The following is a 19,525-nucleotide window of genomic DNA, read 5'->3' as shown; positions in this document are numbered from 1 at the left end:
AGCACATATATGAACAGCCACAGAAGTTAAAGGCCAGTACTCTCCCTGTCTCCTTCACCATCAGAAAATTTCATGTGAAAATTCCAAAATTATTTCTGCAAAAATAGTCTAAAGGGATTGGTTGTAAGGTAAAGAATAGGGAAATAGTGTTCTTTTAGGTATTGCCCACCACCTGGGATTGTGGGTAATCCAAGGTATTGGTGCTTGCTTCAGAAGTGCTGGCTACTGTTAAAAGCAGTGTCCTGGGTCCTGGTAGGGACAATGGATGGGATCAAAGCATAGGAAGTACATTTTCAAGCTTTATAAGATCTGAAAATAAGGTGTTCATGTTTCTCCAGCAGCTGTTAAGAGTCAGACCACTGAGAGTTAAAACTACTTTTTGAATTGCACTCTTTTACAGGAAATGAGGTAAGTTGTAAATTTTAGGAGTTGAAGCAAAAAATTACATTAATATAACCTGATCTCCATCTTTATGCAGGCCATAAAATGTAAGCCAGCAATTTTTTTTTCTGTAATAATCTTGACATTTTCTGGTTGAGGTACTATGTGTCTTTTAGGAAGACAACCAGTTTCAGACAATAATCACAGTTCTGCAAACCCTTAAGGCAACTTATAAAATTCAATAGCAAAAGGAAATTCCTCATATCTATTTAGTACTGTTTCTACAGGACTCCTTTTTAACTCTCATAGGAGTATACTGGCCTTTCCTTACTAAATGATTGAGTGGTCTGCTGTCAGCTGTAATAAGGCCATATGCCTAACAAAACACTAGGGGCTTCTAAAAATTAATCATTTGAAATTTAAATCTTTTGCTATTGCATTCTTTTACACTGAAAAGCATATCAAGTAAAATGAATCAAACAAGTTCAACACCTGATACAACCAAGAGTTTCAAAACCAACAAACATTGCTTGGTTCAGTCTCTGCAGTCGTAGGTTTAAAAATGCTGATGGAAGCAAGTTTGGTTATTTCACCTGTAGGAATTTCATTGTTTTCTTTTAATAGTATCTGTCTGCAGAGCAGCTTTCTCAACAAATTCTTATTTTACAGGAGCAATGGGGAATTCTTATTGGAAATATTTATATGTCTAACAATACCAATGGCACTGATTTTGCAGTACTGACTCAAGCAAAACTTGCAATGGGTTTCTTGGGGGTTCCTCTCAACAAAATGCTGCTTGATTGAGTCTGCAGCTTGGAAATAGCCCCTTGCAGATTAAGAAACCATAACTGCTAGTTCTCTCTGACTCTCTTAAGTACCATAGTAAACTACCTAAGTGTTCATGTACTCTCAGCATTTAAAACATACCAAATAAAATAATCTTCAAGAGCTCTTTTTTCCACAAATAGCTTTAAAAAAATGACCTTTTAATTAACAGTGTATGCATAATTATCTATGCATACATAATTCTGAATTATGTATGCATGCCTCTATGCATATACTGCATTAGTAATAAAAGTTGTTGCCACTGCTTATATGAAAATATTTTATATCCGGTTAACAGTATAGCTTGTAAAAAATGTGAAGTTGTATGGGAAAAACATAAATCATTTTAATTAAATTGTACAATATTGTGCACACCTTCTACTATTGGATTAAGAAAAAAAACAAAACAAAACAAAACAAAAACAAAAAAACACATACTTTAATCATTTCACCTGCATTCAAAAGTTTGTAGTTTATTTACATGGCCAAGTTGCTGGAAAGTTAAGCAGTGAATTTATAACAAGCTAGGCACTCTTCACCAAATCCACTTTTTACAGCTAATGTAAACCTTATTTCTCATCATCATATATTTGCTGCTTTTACTGACAGCTTTCCATGACTAAACCTATTGTTTAAAGGTAGATCATGCATCTCTGTGTGCAAAATTCGCATCACGCAGTTTAAATCTAAGGAGGCTACCAAGTTTATCTGCTTTGTAAGGAAAAATGGTCACAGAGGTTTTTAATTCCTTTATTCAAAAACAGTATATTTGTTTAGTAACAGATGGTCATTTAGATCTCAACATAAAGTTATTTAGGTCTCACACCATTATCAGTATATTCTACATCATAGAATAGTCTTCAAACTCCTAAATTTTGATTATTTCTATGAAACCATATCTTACAAGGATTTCTAAGTTCACCAGCTGTGATATAATCAAAATAAGGGAAAATCATTTAATTGATGACAGAGACAACAGACTAATATTATGGAGACTGAAACTTTGAATGAGATGGATGAGCGAAGACTTCAGCCTGCTGAAAATTTGTACCTCACCCTGATTCACTTGTGATAGAGACATGCACAGCACACACGCACACACACACACAAGCCAGTAAATCTTCCAGCAATTTTTCCGTGATATGAATGTGCTATATTTTTTCTCAGTAGTAGTTGATGCTGCAGCTCCAGAAGCATACTTATTATATGTATGATCTGACTACTACTTGAATCATCTCAACCCATTCTAAACCAGAGTACCAAATACCAAAGACTTTCTTTCAATTCTAGTCCTGCTTAAGTTTTGTTTGTTGCAGTGCTTATCTGAATCATTGCCTGTTCCTTGCTTGCAAAACATTCATATTCAAAGCACTGTTAGCACAATAGCAATTAACAGAGAGTCTTTTATGCCAGTGTGCTACAACTTCATCTCACACACTCTTTACAGGAAAAGGTCTTTTATTTCCTGTATCAGTGAAGCACTCATGATACATGAAAATAAAGCTCTCTCAGTGCAGATGGGACATGTCTGTGCCTTATGTGAATCTACTGTATGTACAACAGAGGGAAGGACTAGGTGACCTAAGAGATGTCTCTCATCATCTCTAACCTCCACAGGCGTTCACAGTACTGGGAATTGCATATTAACAACCAGATGTAGGATTTTGTGTGAAAACTGTAGAGTACTTCCACTGAAAGTTTTTCTGAATTTCTTCCCTGCTGTAAAGGACAGGGAATATACTTTCAGCTTTGTCAAAACTCACAAAACACAAAAAGGACTCACTGTTATTGAAATTCCTAAAAATACTGTTAATACAAAACAGTAATTGAGAAGGAGGGAGAGCCTGCAACTCCATCACGCCGTGAACTGGTGGACTTTGTCACCAGAACTGCATCAAGTTGCTGTACTGGCACTAACAGCAACACTAAGGTACCCCTTGAGCTAAGCTTGTTACTTTACAGATGCTGTGCTGTACGATTAATTAGTGAACAAGAAAAAATGGAAATGCTTTATACTTTCTCCAAAGAATAACTCAAAGGCAATTCCACAAGGCAGAAATCTGACTAGCAGAGGGCTGGTTAAAACAAACACAGAACACAAAACCATCTGGAATAATGGCACACAAGCAACACTGGGACGTTCTAAAGTAATAAAAGATGGAGGATAGATAAGAAGGTCTAACTGGCCAAAAGACGTTTTCAATATCAGATAGTCACAATATTTCCACATTCCTGAATGTCACACGCCTGTGACATTTTAGTAAACTCGATCATGTGGTGATAGCGTTAATGTTATCTGGAAGGTTTTATCCCCAGCTCCCACCAGCGCAACATACACTGGTAAAACAAGTCACAAAAAAGAAACGACCCCCTCAAAAGCTCCTATGTGCCTTTATTTCACACTGAATGAGCAAGCACAATAGAGCCTGCTGCTAAGCTTTTCCTTACCAGTTGGTCAAAATATGGATATACTCTTGGTTACTGCACTTAATGTGTTCATCATCTCACCCAGAATAACAGTCTAAGGCTAAGAAACACAGAAATTACTGTACTGGATTAGACCTGAATCAGTCTAGTCTAAAATCCTGTCTCTGTTAGTAGCCAGAGGGGTGTTTAAGAACCATTTAACAGCCAGCAGGCTCTGCTTTTGTATGTGCTAGCATAGCTGTTTCAAGAAGAAATCATTTTAAATGCTAAGATTTGTTTCTCCACATTTTCTCAGTTACTGCTTTGCAAGCTATTGACTGAGGGGCAAAGGGTAAAAACTGTACATCTCTGAGGAACAATTAACTTCTTTGCTGATCCCTTGAGGTCTACCATAACTCATAAAACCATAAATTATCCCAAGGAGAATTTATCATAATAGATCTAAACTGATAGCATTAAACATGTTCATGCATTTATTTTTAAAAGTACCTCTTTTCTTAAAGATTTTATATTGCCAATTTGAGAAAAAAAAAAAAGGTATAAATTATTCCACAGTAATACAGAAAGTATTGCATCACACATTAATCACACAAAATTAAGGACGTGCAAAAAAAAAGCCAATCAGATAAATCACATAGTCTTATGTCTACAGTATAATTCAGCATCAGGCCTACACACACCATTAATAACTTTGTTTGCCATTAATATTTCACAAAAATGTAGAAACATAGAGCTGCTTCAGGAATATGATAAAATAGAGAGTTATCTTTAATTTTCTGTTCTTCCTATGTATTATGGAAATCATCCATATTGTCTACCTTTCCCTGCCTCAAATACATACAAAAATTTGTTGTATGATAGAGTCTGCAAGGATTTCGATTCAAGGGCAGTACCACTTGCTTGAGAAGAGGTATCACATACCTGCATCCCATTATTCTCCACCATCAGGTATGACACTGTTCACAAATAAAAGCCTGATTTCCTCATACAGTATTCTGTTCCATTCAGCTTGAAACACAGCACTCAGCACTTGAACGCCTCTTGGCATGGCTTGAGCACTATGGCTTATATCTGTCACGAGACTGTTCATTCATTCCCCATATTCATTCCCCAAAGTATATGCAGTTAATGCTTTAGTTAGGATTTTCGTTTTTAATCTTGCTTTGTTTGATTTCTGAAAGCATGTGTTTATGTTAGAGAAAGCAAATCGATGACATAAATCCTGTACTTCTATTTCTACTTCTACTTGAGCAGAAAATCCTGTGTGTTGTCATGTCCTCAGTTCTTTAAAATTTATTTCAGTCTAAGGCCACTGACTACTTTACTTAGCAGAGTAATATACCAAATGAGGCTGCCTGATGCACTCTCATTCCTGCCCACTCTTGTAAATAATTACGCTTAATTATATTAACTTCAAGACACTTGTCCAAACATCTATCCTCTCAACCATTGCAGTTCTCAAAATAACTCTCCAATTGTGAAAGAAATCACATTGGTCTCATATACATACCCTCAGTTTCAGACACTTTAATCTCTTGTCTGTACAGACTATTCCATTTGGATTCATTGTTTCAGGAAAAAGAATATTATTACTTTTATCACATTCATTGGTGGTGTCCATTCTTATTTTTGGTTACTTTTAAAGATTAAAGCACATGTATTCTAGTGTTCCAGTGTTAACACACTAGAATATAAATAAAATACTAACAAGTCTAGCTCATAACAACCAGTACATTTTACAGTGCATTAGTCCAGTAAATTACTACACTTGGAGTGGTGGTAGTGGTATATCACTTTATTTAACAGAGAGAAACTGCTTTAAGGAAGTTTTTTTCCTGATTACCTTCAGCAAAAAGAGAACAAGGACTAAATAGAGAATTCTGTCTCCTTGGAAGACTCTCTGGGACAAGAGTCATATTCTTTAGTATGCTCTTTTACTTTTAATTCTACATTTTCATATATTTTTGAGACAGCTCATACATAGATCGGTAAAAATATGAATGTATGTATAATACATTTATCCTAGAACATGGAGCCTCTACATTGTCTCAACAGCTTCTTATTGATGATACATGTCAGAAGAGTGACAAGATAACAATTCTGACATTTAGAATATCTCTGAAGCCTGCACCCCTTCCTGTCTCATTTTTGCAGATGAGGAGCTCATACTCAGGGCCTGAAACAAAGCACATCCTCCAGATACTCTGACTGTAATACCAGCTACATCACTGTGTTTCTTTAAGTTAAATTTAAACATGACTTAACATTTCCTGCCAAGGTTATGTAGGCACTGGAAGACAAGTCTGTCTGCTTGTCTTGCAGCAAAGCATGTTGCCAAAGATACATATCACTTGAAGCCTTTTTCAAACACTCCAAGCTTCATGGTTCAGTCAAAGATAGTAAAAGTTAGCTGTGATCTTAACTCAGCTAACTAAATAAGGAAGCTCTCATTATAAAATTAAATTAAAGCAGTGGGGCAAGACTAACATGCAAGAAGGAATTTGAAAGATGAATTTTAAGGTGAAGAGAAGCATCTGAATATTACACTAGATAAAAAGATGCCAGAAAAAATCTGTTGATGCTTTTACTGAGTAAGATTCAACACAAAGGGCTGGGTTGAAATGCCATTCTTCATGACTGTCCCACAGTGAGAATCACTGAAGTAAAATTCCAGTATATCTCCCATGATTTCTTAAGCAAGCTAGTAGAATAAGATGTGACTTTAATGGCTATCATTACAAATACGAAGAGTATTTTTGCCTTTTTTCATCTGGTGTAAACCAGAATAATCCCATAAAATAAATGAAATTCAATTACATAAATCCAGAATTGTTTGGGTTCATTAAATATTTCCATTATCTAAAATTTTATGTTTATGCACACACATGAACACATCTTCCAATTAACAAAATTATTTCAAAAAGTACAAAATTTATATTCTAGGTTTCCTGAGAGAAAATGCACAGCCTGCAGTTCATGTCCCAACTGCAACAGTTGGTCTTACCACAGCAAATAAAGGAGAAATCAATCACAAGTAAAGAAGTGTAATCAACAACAAGTATTAAAATATCTTTAACCAGATTAAGAAAGAAAAAAAGAAAGACTTGCAGTTAAAGGAAACCTAAAAATGATATGTGTTGAGTCAAAAATACAGAAGTGGAGAACAAAGGAGCTGCTAATTTATTTTATGGATGACAGACTGTAAAACCAGCAAGATTGGTTGTTAATCAATATTCTGACCTCCTGTACAATGTAACCCAGAGGAATTCTCTAAATTCGTTACTCCCCCATCACGGCTATCAGTAGGTGTAGCTGAACTAGAGGATTGTTTTGGAAACGCAAATAGAAAATCCAGAGTTTAACATTTTCAAACCACATCTTTGGTGATTTGTCCCAGGGGATAACACCTGTCACTCTCTGAAAAATCTCGTGTTTGTTCTGTATTTTTTTTTTTCAAGTTGAAGTCACAGCATTAGTTCCTTTAACTCTGTATTGCAGAAATAGGTTTGAAAGAGGTCTCAGGAGATTTCTGGTTCTCTTAACTGTTTATCAACATCTTGATTACTACAAACTGAGCTCCTGAAGTCTCATCCTTCAAGGTATGTTTCCTTCATCATTACCAAGGCTGCTCTCTAAACTTTATTTTTTTCCATAATGTCCTTGAACTTGAACATGAGAATAGGACGTATTACTCTAATAACATCTGCCCCTGTCTCAGATATGTAGCAATATATTTTTCCAGTATTCACTCAATGGCAGCATTAGGTTTTGTAGGCCACTGTCTGTAAGATGTCCACTTTTATGAGTATTGGCCATCCTTCAGATCTTTCATTTCAGCATATGAGCTATATCTGGCTGGACTGAAGCTGATTTTCTTCATAGCAGCTTCTATGATGCTGCACTTGAGATTTCTTGATAAAACAGTGCTAATAACACACCAATGTTTCACTGCTGAACACTGCTTGCTTGCACAGCACCAAGGCTTTCTCAGTTTCTCACTCTGCCCCCACAGTGAGGAGGCTGGAGGTGGGCAAGAGGCTGGGAGGGGAAACAGGCAGAACAGCTGATCCACGCTGACGAAAGGGATATTCCATATAGATAACATCATGCTCAGCAGCAAAACCTGTGGGAGAGTTTTTCCAAGGCAGCCATGCTGACTGGGCATCAGTCAGTTTGTGGGAGGTGATGAGTGATGGCCTTTGCATTACTTGCTTTTTTTTTTCTTTTTTCTTTTTTTCCCCTTCTCTCACTTTTCCTTTTTTGGTCTCTCCCCCATTTTGCTGTGGAGGTGCAGGGAGCAGTGAACAAGCAGCTGGTGGGTGTCTAGTTACCAGCCTGGTTCAACCTACTACAATTTATTAAAAGACACAGTTTGTGGAGGAAATTGGTGTGGGCCCTGATGACTTCACTTGTAGTTTATCTTTTCACAGTTAGGATGTAGTAAAAACCTTACTTGTAGGAGCCAATAATCTAGAAGCACACACTTGAGACTTCAAAGGAAAAGCACTGCATTTGTGGCCACACTTAAGGCAAGGGCTATAAGAAGTGACCATAATGAACACCAAGAATAGAGCAACCTCACACCTTCCAGAGCTTAGCTTCTACAAATTCCTAGCTTAGCTTCTATAAATGCCAGTCTTTACTTGGGCTCTTGCCCTAACATTGTAGGTTGAGAGCTGGAATGGGGGTTTCCCAGGCAACTCAAATCTGTCTAGCAACCACCAAGTCAGCATGCATAACAAGGTCATCACAGTATGTTTGCTATTTCCCATGGCATCATCTTGTTCCTTGGCAGCTACAGAAAACAGATGCACATGATGCCTGCTCAACCTTGGCTCCTGGTCCCAGAAAGTAGAAGCCAGCTGGGCCTGCTGTCCAAATTTTGGATAGCAAGCAGCACTGATCAACGATGTTATGAGACACAGTGGAGAAAAGCTAACAGAAATGAGAATTCTTTGGTTCATATGTTAGACACCCTGTCAATCAACTGCCTGGTGCTGCCCATCCTTCTTTGCCAACAGGGACTGGCAAAGCCGGTATTCACTGAGATGGGACATGCAGACTTCAAAGTGTCAGCAGGGGGAGCCAGCAGGGGGAATGTTCTGGAAAGCCATACTGAAATCATGTGGATGACACCATGGAGTATCTGGGACAACTGAAAGTCCTCCTTTTCAGTTGCAGTGCCTGGGGTCATCTTAGGGGCTTGCAGCGGCAATGCAAATATATACTCCAGCAAGTATCATCAGAGGGGCTTCATGAAGAAGAGATCTAGCACAACAAGACACCTGAAGCCACAAAAACTACTGTGGTCACTGAGATGTTTTTTACTTCCCTTTATTTTGTGAATCATCCACCAACACCACATTAAGACATTTTCTTCTGAAAACAAATGATATCAGGGACTACAGATTAAAGGATAGTTTTCTGTCAGAAATGCAGCTATCCAATGGGATTGTTTTTTTCAAACAGATATCAAAAAAAAATTAATTAACAAAAAGAATTCATATTTTGTCTAACTTATAACAGGTAAAAAAGATCTAAGATTACCAGTCTTGTCTGGCTTCGAGTTTTAATTCGGTCATTAAATGGGGAAAAAAAGCAAATTTTTCTACATATTTGCAATAACATTGCTCACAACTATAAAAGCACGACTATTTGAATAATTGCATAATTCAAAAATACACAGCTTTTCACCTCGTGGAATTAATTATCTAAACAAGTACTGGACATTCCATTATTTGCTCCCAGCTGCTATTAGATTATCAGGCAAAAATGATCAAACTCAACCCCCACTTCCTTGAAGTCTTTTTACCTGCTCCTGGATTTCCAGCATTATTAGACCAACTTAACACTATACCAACACAGAAGAGAGTTTTCTATCTGGGAATTCTAAAATAAGTTTTCTGGCAGAACTACTTCCAAAATAAACAATTCTAGTGTCTGCTGAAGTATAAAGTATTTAATTATAATTATCTTCTCTGAGTAGTTTTTTTTTTTTCCAAAACTGTAGAACAAGAAAAACATTTTGGAATGGAAAATGTTATTATAATTAGAACTATTAGGTAAACAAGAAGAAATATACTGTGTTTATTTGGTAGTTGAGGTAGCATTTCTGTGAATTTATAATTAAGATAAAAACAAAATGAAAGCTGCTTGATATAACAACATTGTTTGCATAATCAAAAAGGAAAATATTTTATTTGTCATTCATTGCTGTGACACATGAAAGCAATACAATTCAAAGCAACAAATACAAATGCAAACACACAAAAATACCTTCCATCTCACTTAACAGATTCCTTTAAATAGAAGATCCTATAAACAAAAGTAATTTTGTTTTACATTGACTCAAACAGATCAGTCTGCAGTTTTTCTCAAGCAGTCTCTAAAATTAAACCTTTGAGAAAATCCCAGATTACCAACAGGATTGATTTTATTATTGTTCAATATTATTTTACTTTCAAATTAGGCAGTGCAGTTCTTTTTTAAACCAGTGAAGTAATAATTTCTCTCATCTAACATCAAAACAAAGCTCTGGGGAAGTTGTTTAAGAAGAGCTACATAATCTCAAGTATAACAGGGTCATACCAGTTTGGAAAACAAAACACTAACAAGGAAACAAAGGAAAAGGCCAGGACCCAGGATACTCTGGAGAAAATTATATTTCTCATATATATTTGTTTACTTTTTTTGTTAAATAAATGAATAAAAAGTTTAACATTGTCCTAATAAATATAACTCAATGTTATAACTGACCTACTGCATCACTGAGTAAGAATATTGATGAAACACTAATGTCCGTTTAGATAAAACAGAGGTTGTTATATTACATTTGGGGCAGCTAAATTATTATCAGGCATCTTTACCTGGTAAAGAGAAGACTTTTTACCAGTTATGAATCACACTGGCAGTCCATCAGCTTCACTCCATTTGCAGCTCCTTTTAGAGAATTGAACAGTAAACTAATATTCTAGAATGCATTTTACCATTTGTTTTTACACTTCTAGGATTTTATAGCCACATAGCTTCAGTTACCTCGACTCAAATCAATTCCTTAACTTTTGATCAATCTAAGAATTAAATCAAGAAATAATATTTGGTTTTGACAATACCATTATACAGTCACAGTGTGGCTCCGGGATTCCATGACCTGTACAGTTTCACTTTGGTTTTAATTTAAAGGGAGCTTAGATCCAAAAAAGCTTAAAATGTGTTGTGTTCTACCTATTTGAAATGATGCCAAAACTAACATAGAGTCTTAACAGAAATTCCTCCCAGTTTAAAGAAAGCTGAGAATCAATACAATGCTCTTTATGAGAACTTTCTGCCAAAAGGGACCCAAATCAACTAGACCCTTGAAGCAGAATTACCTTCATCTCTTTATGAGCACATCAAATGATACCTGGCTTTAATTTCCTAAAGGTATGTTGTACTAGCATAAAACAAAACAAAACAAAAACAAAAACAAACAAACAAACAAACAAAAACGGAGCAAAATAACTCTTAAAACAGTCTGACTGGCTGGGTAAAACTTGAGATGCTTGTAAATAAATTTATCCCTGCTCATTGTTCTTACAGTGAACTGTCCTTTTTTTTCTCTAGCTCTCCCTTCAGTGAGATAACTTTATTGGGTTTTTACCTCAACTGTCTGGAGAAGTATAGTACATGAAGAACAAAAAGTGAAATGCAAAATCCTGCACATGAAGAGGAATAACTCCATGCATCCATATATGCTGGGGATACTCAGCTGAAAAGCAGCTTAGTAGTAAAGGACCTGAGGGTCACAGCAGATACCAATTTGAACATGAGCCAGCAATGTGTCCTTGAGACAAAGAGGGCCAGTGGTATCCTGAGCTGCAGTAGGAATGTTGTGTTCCCAAGAGGCTGCAGGAAGAGATTATTTCCCTCTGCTTGGTATTGAGTGAAGCCACATTTGGAGTGCTGTGTTCAATTCTGCCCCACCTTCTTTCCCCCAATACAGGAGATACGTGGACACACTGGAAAGAGTTCGATAAAGGGCCACAAAAATGATGAAGGGACTGGAGAATTTCTGTGAGAGAGCTGAGAGAGCTGGGCCTGGAAAAAAGGAGGCTCAGGGCAATCTTAGCAATGTCTATACGTGCCTGAAGGAAGGGTGCAAAGATGGACTCAGGCAGTGGTGCTCAAGAACAGGACAGAAGGCAAAGGGCAGAAACTGGAACACAGGAGGTGTTCAGATGGCATCTTCTGTACTGTGCAGGTGGCTGAGCACCGACATATGTTGCCCATGTCACCTTGACGGTTTCAAAAACTGTCTGGACAAGGCCTTGGGAAGCAGTTCTGGATAAGTATGCTAGAGAAGGCAGATAGATCATTTGACTTCCAGTGGTCCTTTCCAATCTCTGTTATTCTGTGATTCCACAGTTCTTCAGGTTCCACAAAATCTACATAATGCCCCAAAACAAAGCAGAGATGAGCAAGCTCTCTTCTAGCCAGCACTACTCTTTTAATCAAAATACATGATATAGTGAGCATATTCTGTAAGCTAAGCAATAAATAGTTCTATTATTCTGAGGTAGGTTGAGAACTGCCTGACTGGTTGAGCTCAGTTGGTAGTTATCAGCAGTATAGAGTCTGGTTGGAGGCCTGTATTTAGCAGTATTCCCCAGGAGTCAGTGCTGGATCCAGTCTTGTTCAGCATCTTCACTGATGACCTTGATGAGGGGATAGTGTCTACCCTCAGCAAGCTGGTACAAAGCTGGGAGAAGTGGATAACACATCGTAAGGCTGTGCTGCCATTCAGCAAGACCTGGACAGACTGGAGAGCTGAGCAGCAATAAATCAGATGAGGTTTGGCAAAAGTAAGTATAGAGTCTTGCACCTTCCAGTCTGTATAAATGCGAGGGAAGGAATAACTGCAAGTATCAGTACAGATTGGGGCATAACCTGCTGGAGAGGAGCTCTGTGGACAAGAACCTGGGGGTCCTGGTGGACAACATGTTGGCCATGTGCCAGCAATGTGCCCTGGTAGCCAAGAAGGCCAATGGGATCTTGAGATGCATTAAAAGTCGTGTGGCCAGCAGGTCAAGAGAGGTGATCCTCCCCTTTAACTCTGCCCTTGTCAGGCTTCACCTGGAGTACTGTATCTAGTTCTGGGCTCCCTGGAACAAAAAATACAGGGACCTCAGTGGAAGGCCACAAAGATGACAAAGGGCCTGGAGTGAGGAAAGACTGGGTGACCTGGCTGTGTTAAGCCTTGAGAAAAGAAGACTGAGAGGTGACTGTAGTAATGTTTGTAAATACCTTAAGTGTTGGAGTCAAAGGGAGGTGGCCAACCTCTTTTCAATGTGGAAGGAAGGAATGCCATTCAGAGGGACCTCAACAGACATGAAAGGTGGGCCTGGGTGAATCTAATCAGATTCAACACAACAAAGTGCAAGGTTTTGCACTTTGGGCCAGAAGAATACAAAGCATTTATACAGACTGGAAGGAGCAGCCCTTGAGAGCAGCCCTGCAGAGAAGGATCTGGGGGTCCTGATGGATGAAAAACTTAACATGAGCCAACAGTGTGCTCTTGCAGCTCAGAAATCAAATGGTATCCTGGGTTCCATCAGAGAGGGGTGGCCAGCAGGGACAGGGAGGTGATTGTCCCCCTCTACTCTGCCTTGTGAGGCCCCAGGTCTGGAGACCCCAATACAAGAAAGACAGAGAACTGTTGGAGAGGGTCCAGAGGAGGCACAAAGATGATCAGAAGGTGGGAGCACCTCCTTTACGAAGACAGGCTGAGGGAACCTGGAGAGAAGAAGGCTGAGGGTGGCTTGGGATCTGGAACAGTTGTTCTTTTTATTAGTTTTATAGTTACACAGACACATATTTTCTAGAAAAGCATAATAGCCTGCATGTGATTCTTATAGTGGCACTGATTGGTGTGGTGTGGTTCCTCCTCATTTGGTGGGTTACAGAACTCCTAGGCAGGCAGAGGCTGTGTTTCTGTAAGGTAATCACAATTTTCTTTCCTTCTTCATAGTCTCATTGAACTTATCCACAGATTCCATAGGCAGAGGATAGATACAACTTTTTTTTTCCTCCCTACTGTAGAACTTGTCACATTTGTTGTTCTTTATGCAAAGTACATGTCTACTATCCTGTTAATTTAGAACTTTATTCCATTTTCACTTAAGCAGTCCTTTCCCACCTAACAGGTTTGAAATGCATACATTCTGCCAACCATACTTTAATGAAGGACTGGAAGCAGCAGATCCTTTTCTCTACATGTTCACACATCAGTAATGCTGACAAAATCAGAACGCAATTTCTCTGAAATTGTTATTGCATAGCAATAGCTTAATTATCATCACTACATAGCAACAGTTTAAAATAAACTACTACTAGTACAATAAACCAACATGTACCAGATTTCACTGTTGTATGAGCCAATGGAAGGTACACTTCCTGCAGTGGGAGACACATATTTTGTATTTAGTCTTCTACTCCCAAGGGAAATGTCAACCTTCCTGCCTTAATTCTCTTTGGCACAAAACATCCCCTGGAAATACACCTCATTCAACAGAGAATGCTACAATTAAATACTCAATTCCACACTAAAATAAGCAGTTCAATCGAAATACTGAATGTCTCATACATATTTTTTCTATCATTTTTAATTATAATAATACATGCAATTACCAGTATGTAGTACGTTTCAGCTTTAGCATCCCATAGCCAAAATTAGATCATAATAAAATATTTCTGTGGTACTTTTTTTTAATTTCTATAAAAGGTTCTCTCTCACTCCTTTTTAATATGAATGTTCATTTTAAATGCATCCAATTTAAACACTATAATACTATGACAGTGCATTACAATAAAACATAAAACTGACAGAATTAATTAATGAACAGTAATTACTGTAATTTACAGCAATTCTGTCTGACAGGATCTAATTACAACAGAGCTTTCCTGTGACTATGAAGGTAAGCATTTTATTGCTTCTCATTTTTTAATGGGGAAATTGAGGCAGAAATGTTATTTAAACCCAGAATACTGGAAGTCTAGATATCCAGAACTTAGACTGTTCTGTATCTATGCTTAGATTTACGGCTTTTCCCTTTTTAAAGGAATGGCTCCTTACTCTCTGGGTTGTCCTATTGCTATAATATATTTTCAGAAAGCTAACAGTCTGATTGGAAATAACAAGAAAGTGATATAATCTTTTTTAGGGCTTTCATTTTTTTAAGGGAAAAAGTCCTAAATGTATACATGAACCTACTAGACATTAGCTTACTTTGGAGGGATGCATTATAAGTAATTGAAGTACAACATCTTTCAGATTGTTTTTAAAGATTATATCTCCTCTGAAAAAATAAAACCAACAAAACCAACCCATCACAAAATAAATAAACAAGTAAACGAACACAGCAATCTTCTTTGGATACTGTTTCCTTAACAAATTACCGCAGGAAACACATATGAGGACTTCCACCATTTTAAACTGCATGTGCCACTGTTATGGAGTAGCCTAACACAATGCAAATCCACTGCCTTGTTTCCCCATGACAAATGGAAGACAGTTTACCTTTGGTAAAAGTAGACTGAGCAGACATAATGCAGTCTCAAATGTATCTCATGCCACAAGTTTCTTATGACTCTTATTTTAAATTTCTTATTTTGCGTTGTGATTGGGTATCAACTAATGAAGCAATTTCAAAAATGAATCAGGATGCTTAACTGGATAGAGAGGAGGCAATAGAGAAGACCATTCCTGACCTGATAATTTCTGATAACAAAAACCACAGCATGAAAATTTCAGGCTGATGTGATAAGTTGTAATCACACCACTTTTGACCTACACCTCTCCCTTGGATTATTAGCTTATCTACATCCTTCTGGCATGTGATTTCCTTTACTTTCCCAGCTCATCTTTTTGTCCTAAGTACTGTTCCTTCCCACTACAGTTTCCATATGATACTATGTTATACTACATCTATACTACTCTTTCTAGTGCCACTCATTTGGTTACTCTCAATATGAAGTAAGAATTTCACATTGACAGAAATATAAATGTCTATAAAATTCTCTATACATCATTGAACACAGGATAAAATATGCTTCTCACAAATATATTCCTTAGGTAGTTATGCCAGGGAGAGAATGAGTTCTGCAAAGTTCTTGTATTTCCCCTCCTCCCTACTATTGCTGTCCCTGATAGTAGTACATGGTCCTGAACCACAGGCCACGGCTGCAACTATCTCTCTGTTCAGTTCTTTGATTACATCAGAGCCATACTATTCTCTTCTCCTTAAAATTACCAGAATGCAATGTAGCAAGAAACATGTTAAAAAAACACGTTGAAAATACCGTATAGACATAAATATTCCTGAATTGTAAAACCTATGCTTTTCAAAGCAGCATCATATTTCATCACGCCACTCATCTTGAATATGTACCTTGGAGTTCATTGTTTTTGGTTTCTGTTAGCACATGAATCTGCTTGCTTTAACCAACAGCTGGAAAAGATGGATCTTCTGGAACCTGTGAGACCGCACTGATGTTCTGAACATGCCACTGTAGTCTTAAATTCATGGATGTCACAAATGATAAAACTGTCAGTGCTTTTATCCTGAAAATCACAGCAAATTTGTATGCATTGCTAAAACATATGTAAGTACACATACACTCTCTTCCTTTGCCAAACAGTAGAGCTTCCTAGACTTTTTTTTTTTTTTTTTTTTTTTTTTTTCTTCCTCAGAGTAGGTTAGGAAGCTAATACAGAAAGATCATTTTCTGTTTTTCAAGACATGAGTAGTGTATAAATGTGTACTATCACCTCTGATTTCTCTCTGAAAAAGAGCAGATAGAATTGAGACAGCATAAACAAGATAACAGTTTCAGGGTTTGGGTATAAAAGACATTTGCCAGGCTTTCTCATTTCCTTTGTTACACAATCTATTTACAGTCATAATCAGTAGTAATTATAGGTGACCTTCAATCTCTCCTGCATCTTCTCTTTGATTCATTAGCAGATGTGTTACATATACTTGCTGATATTCAAACAAAGCTCCAAGTCTAGGGAACTGCTGTTATAATTCATAGTCACTGTGCTACAATCCTGTATGTGAGCATGTAAACAAAATGATGACACAAAATTGCATCAGATTTTGGCATGAAATACCTGCTCACCTGCATGCACCTTTTATGCTAGCTCTTCCTCAGTCAACTACCAGTACTGCAAGATCTCCTTTTCATTTGAAAAAATAAAACAACAAACATCCAAAGCCTTTTTTGTAGCATCAGCCACTCAAACGTGTACTGAGTACAAATGGATATATCTGGGACTCTGAAAGCCTTACAAAAGCCAGCTCTAGTGCCTCTGCTGCTATTGCTAGCTTCACTGAGCTGCAGAAGTGTAAAACCTGACTTGAATTTTATCACGTTTGCTTGCAGATACTGTAAACACTGTGGACAATACAGTCACCTCACAGGAGAGGGGTAAATGCACCTGAAAGTCCTAATTTGGCTGGTTACACTTCACCAGCATAATATTTTGTGAAATAAGGACTTGACTGTCAACACCCTAGCAACTGAACAGTGTATATTTTATGGGGAAACCCATCAGCACTTGCACAAATAAGCTGATAATAAAAGAAGACACCTCTGAAAAATCTAACAGCTGCTGCAAATGACAGTGTTTCCCTTGTATCACAAGATTATTCTCCATTTTATCTACACAGAAGAAGGTCACTCCACTTCACCAGGGAATTGGATATTCCAAAATCTAATTTCAATCTGATTACAAAAACCAACCAAATTCAAACACTGAAATGCTCCATTAAAAGGGACACATTTATTGGTCGTTAAAGCCCTGGAGCAATTTGCATAAAAGATCCTGGTTACAAGGTCAGCTCTTGGAAGGCTGCAGACTTAGAAAGCTCAGATTTCCTGCAGCTAAGAAGATGTGTTGGCAATTTGCCAGTATAATTTGTTCTTGATATTTTGGCCAAATTGGACCATTTCTATGAAACATTTCTGTTTAACTATTCACTGCATTCTAATGAAATATGCTTTTCTGATTTTTTTCCCTTCTGACTTTCTCTGTATATTGCTGAGCTCTTCAGTTTCACTAAACTATGGTTCTACCACTCACAAACCACAGCTTAAGGACAAAGTAGGCTGCCTGAAATGCCACACAACACTTCAGCAAAGCAAGCTTTTTAGTGAGAAGCAACATGCTCTATTAACCCTACTGATCTAGCTTATCTAGATGAGTTAGCAGATTGAAAATGTCTTCCTGGGGACAATAGGGGGCCACAAAAAATAGTAATTTGAATTCATCTTGCATTTACACTGGAGCTTTGCTATATCAATCTGCTAAAAAGTAGTGGCCTTGAAATACAGTTCTTTTAGTCGTGTACTAGCTTCATGCTGAGGCAGCTGCAAAAGAGCTGCAGCAAGAATAAAAATCAGGAGCTGCTTTTTTTCACTGTTGCAAAGATCAATTTCAAATAAAGACTACCTGTGAAATCAAGAACTCAGAAGAAAAGAAGCAAAGTATAGTGAGTTCTAAGGCCTTCTGAAGCAGATGCTTTTTTCCATTTATCTGCTTTTGTAGGTTTTATAAAATAATACAGTATAAAGCCTCCAAGACTTTTGATAAAATATATTCCATAGAGATACAAAAGTGCTTCATAATAAAATGCAACATACACATTGATTGGCAATGATAGAGCTTTCTTCCTGTGAGGAGTGGATGTAACATGGGTCAGGCCATAGATTTCATCTGGTAGCTGTCAATTCTAGTGAAAACATAAGGAATAAAGGGGAAAAAACCTTGGCTTACAAGCATCTTGCGAAAGCACAGTGCTTCAAACCTGCATCTTAGATGTCATTTTACTGGCATTTTTATCCGCTGTAATCCATCAATATGGTACAACACATCAAAGCTAGACTTTAATCTTTTAAATTAATATTTTAAAAAGATTGCAAGTGTTTTGATTTGGATCCTCAGAAAAGCTTTTTATTTTCACAAATGAAAGGCAGACCTCAATACAGATGTTTATAATTTTACTGGTGCACTGATGACACTGCTTTCTTGACTTGGCAAAACTATCATAATACAATTGAAGTTAGAATTTTATTTCTTTTATCATCTACTGGCTCTTAGTAAATCTCAGATAAGGTTTCTCTACATTAAAAACTGTCACCAGTGAAATGCCAATAGCAATATTCATAAGAGCTTTTATTCTTTTTAATTTGGAGTACTCTTAACAGCATTCTCAACTTATGAAATAGAAATATATAGAATAACAGTGTTCACAAAAGAGGCAAAAGAAATTTTACCATTTTCAGATTTGTGGCTGCTACATAAAATATTTTGAAATGAACAGGAAACATATATTTGTTAGAAAACCATTCCTGTTAAGAATTTCTGATGTTTTGTTGTGTGGCAAAATGATTTGTATTTAGGGGAATCCCACCAAAATTAAAAGTTGAATCTCCTCATAGAATGGTGAGATACAATCCTACACATCTAGGGCTAGGATCCTTGGCATCATCCAGAGGCTCTAACTATGAAAAAATATATACCAATAAGACTAAAGTGGATTCAGGTTGCAATGTGAGACAGCTGCTGAGAATCCGTGTTAACCAAATCTGTATTTTATGATTTCACTACCAACTACATGTATCTTGGTTCAACACACTGAACTTATTACTGGACCGCATTAGATGCAATCATAGAACACATCTTCCAGTTGGATTTAATCCAAAAAGAATTTATCTTGTGAGCTCTAAGATTGTTCTGCAGTGTAAACTAAAGCATGATGACTGGGAGATTTGCTTTGAAAGTGCTTTGGTCCACTCTGCATCATGTTGTGCCTCTCACAAATAACTGATCGTATTTTGTTCCTATGATAAC

General features: G+C 37.2%; 1 protein-coding gene across 12 annotated transcripts in view; it reads right to left on the bottom strand.

Moving 5' to 3' along the window:
• The window catches only part of TAFA5 (TAFA chemokine like family member 5), a 448,086-nt gene that overhangs the window by 121,497 nt on the left and 307,064 nt on the right, over positions 1-19,525 (bottom strand). The gene's annotated exons all lie outside the window — the stretch shown is intronic.

Source organism: Phasianus colchicus, chromosome 1 (assembly GCF_987193195.1).
Source record: "Phasianus colchicus chromosome 1, bPhaCol1.hap1.1, whole genome shotgun sequence".
In the NCBI taxonomy this organism is placed as follows: Eukaryota; Metazoa; Chordata; class Aves; order Galliformes; family Phasianidae; genus Phasianus; species Phasianus colchicus.
This window is presented reverse-complemented; position numbering and strand designations above follow the sequence as displayed.